The following is a 3,437-nucleotide window of genomic DNA, read 5'->3' on the forward strand; positions in this document are numbered from 1 at the left end:
CATCACAATGCACCACTCTTACACCACAATGCACCATTCTTACACCACAATGCACCACTCTTTCATCACAATGCACCACTCTTTCATCACAATGCACCACTCTTTCATCACAATGCACCATTCTTATACCACAATGCACCATTCTTACACCACAATGCACCACTCTTACACCACAATGCACCATTGGGTCATCATAATGCATCACTGGGTTATCACAGTGTACATTTTGACATCATAATACCTCATTATTTGAACACAATGTGGCATAACAAGGGACATTATTTCATGACATAATACACAAGTCTCTGTGGTGACACCGTTGTTACACTTTGTATTCCATTGTATTCCATAACAATATCTCAATGTGACATCACAAGCCCTATTACATGCTCACAATGCCTCTTTGTGATGGCAGAATGCTCAATCCTGATATCCCTCTTTCCATTGTGATATTAGAGTTCTCTGTTGTGACATCCCAGTGCTGATTGTGACATGACAGTGATCCATTCTGACTTTAAAAAGATGAATGGTTGACTTAGGGTTACTATCGCTGTGATGAAACACCATGACCAAAAGTGAGTTGGGGAGGAAAGGTTCATTTGGCTCACACTTCCACATCACAGTTCATCATAAAAGGAAGTCAGGACAGGAACTCAGACAGGGCAGGAGCCTGGGAGCAGGAGCTGATACAGAAGCCATGGAGGAGTGCTGCTTACTGGCTTGCTCAGCCTGCTTTCTTATAGCTTCCAGGACCCCTTTCCAGGGTGGCCCCATAGACAATGGGCTGAGCCCTCCCCCATCAGTCACTAAGAAAATGTCCTACAGCTCCCCCTCCTCTCCAGAGACCTTAGCTTGTACCAAATTGACATGAAACCAGCCAGCACACCTGACCCTTATCCACATGACACACAAACTCACTACTAGCCCACAACCTTTCCTTTCCTATTCACCTTCAAGATCTCACATCAACAGAAACATCACAATATAAAATATAAAATATTTGAAATTTTATTAGTCCCACAGACTTTAAAAATTCAAACACCTAAACCGGAATCCTGGGCTTTCCAGATTCTCAGAAATGGGGCAGCCAGGGAAAGAAGTTGACTGTTACCTCTGGAATTAAGAGACAGAAATGAAAGACAGAATTGCAAAGACAAAGATGAATGTTTCTCTTGCTTCAAAGATCAAAACAAAAATATTAAATGATAATTAAATGATTCAATCTTCAAGATCTCTCTAAAGCACAACATCAGAGCACTAGCTCGGCCCTTAGTAAAGAGAAAGAGAATTCTCGAGGAATTACTACCGGAAAGATGCAACTACAGAAAGAAGCAGAGAAACTGAATTTTGAGAATACCTTTCTTGGCTTAAAGCTAAATACCTTGAATAAGAAGCTTACAGAAACAGAACCATATGTGAGCAATGATCTGTTAACTGCAATCGAAATGAAGCAGTCTTCCCGAGTTCCATCAAAGTTCTTCTCTCCTGTCAGCTAACAAGAACAAAGTGCAAGCCTGCACATCTTCCATATGCAAGGGGTCTATTAACCTCAGAGAATGATGCTGCTGATGGTGCTGATGATAAATGGAATACAAAGTGTAACAACAGAACTATATCAAAGACGTCACCTGGTAGTACCTCTTCGGTATCAAGACCACCTTTAGTCTTACACCAATGTAATTTGGAAGGATTCCTTCCTAAAGAAGATAATCAAAAACAATGTGGTTCAGGTCATTCAGAACACACTTCAAGTGTTAATGTACTTCCTAATGAGAGCCATTGCCACCCAGATCAAAGTCCCAAGAGTTCTCTGAGTGAGATGAAATGGCTCCATCTCCCAACCTCAGAAGGGAAACAGTGTCACTTGGTAATATGTCTAAGAGGAAGAAGTGTGTGTCTTCAACTGCGGACATACCGTATGCGACAGATTTAGATCACCAACCAATTTCAAGTCCAGGATCAAATTGGAATAATGAGATAAATGGTCAATACTAATGACACCAGTAATAACACGCAAAGAAATACAGAGTGTTTTCTGGACTTGCCTTCTGAGTCTTCCAGTGACCCTAATGCAAAGCGCATGGAGCGAGTACAAAAGAACCCTGATACCTCTCACTTCCAGAAAACTGTGTCTGAAGATGCTGACATGGCGTTAACTGCTACTGACCTAGGCAAGATTGTAACAATTTCAAAAAGCAATAACAATCGAAATAAGAAAAAGGTAGGTTGCAGGAAGGAGATTTGCCGAAATTTGAAAGGTATGAGCTCCAATAAAAAGAGAGAAAGCTCAAAGAGAGAATGTAAAGATAGCTCAGAAGGAGACGCTGAGGGAAAGACTGATGAAACCAGACCAGGAGGAGGCTCTGGTGTCCTGGATGGCAGAGTGGATTCAGAAGGTCCAAACTGCATTTCCAATACTGAACAGCCACCACAGGTAAACACGCAGAAGAAAAGAACCCCCCAGAACAGCTCAGATCAGGAGAACATTCAAAATACAAAGAGGAGGCAAACATATACGACAGATGAACAAGAGGAAACATACCCTTTCTCTGGACATTCAGTCAAATTTCTTCAAGATGGTAAATTTGATCTGTGTCAGAACACCCTACATCATAATTTAAGTGAGCCTTCTCGACGGACACTTGTGAGTCATAAATCAGAAAAAGATAACCCATTTCCAAATCAAGATGATTAAAGACACCATTTCTGAAAACCTAGAAGTTACAAATGAATTTCGTGAAGCTGATCTTTCCATCCAAGATAATGTATGTGACCATGAGACTCAGACAATGTTGGGCTCGAAACAGTCTGTCAATGCTCAACAGAATCAAACGAAAATAAATAAGACTAAGCAGAAAGTAAATCGAAGAACAGAAATAATTTCTACCACGAACCACATACATGAGGGCAATGATAAAGGTATTCACGTCCTAGAAAAGGCAACTTTCCCTTCCAAACCCAAGCAAATAAAGAAACCAGCAGGGGAAACCTAGAGGCTACAGGGGAACTTGAAACACCTCTTCTCTTCACAAGAGACCGTGGAAGCTCACGTGACTATAAGACCCAGAATGTTCTGGAACTGCACAAGCAAATTCCTGGTATGTACCCTGGTCAGAATGAGTCTCAAATTAGCAAAAATCCCAGGCAGAAAGTAAATCGCAAGACAGAAGTAATTTCTGGAGTGAATTGTTTTAGTAGTGTATTAGTCAGGGCTCTCTAGAGTCACAGAATTTATGTGTCGTCTCTATATAGTAAAGGGATTTGTTGACGACTTACAGTCTGCAGTCCAACTCCCAACAATGGTCAGCAGCAGCTCTGAATGGGAGTCCAAGGATCTAGCAGTTGCTCAGTCCCACAAGGCAAGCAGGTGAAGGGGAGAGAGAAGGAGAGAGAGAGAGAGAGGGAGGGAGGGAGGGAGGGAGGGAGGGAGAGAGGGA

The 3,437-nt window shown here is 41.9% G+C and overlaps 1 pseudogene; it reads left to right on the top strand.

Moving 5' to 3' along the window:
- The first annotated feature begins 1,132 nt into the window (after window positions 1-1,132).
- LOC110294942 overlaps window positions 1,133-3,437 on the top strand; it is a 4,113-nt pseudogene continuing 1,808 nt past the window's right edge.

This window comes from Mus caroli, chromosome 5 (genome assembly GCF_900094665.2).
Source record: "Mus caroli chromosome 5, CAROLI_EIJ_v1.1, whole genome shotgun sequence".
Classification (NCBI taxonomy): domain Eukaryota; kingdom Metazoa; phylum Chordata; class Mammalia; order Rodentia; family Muridae; genus Mus; species Mus caroli.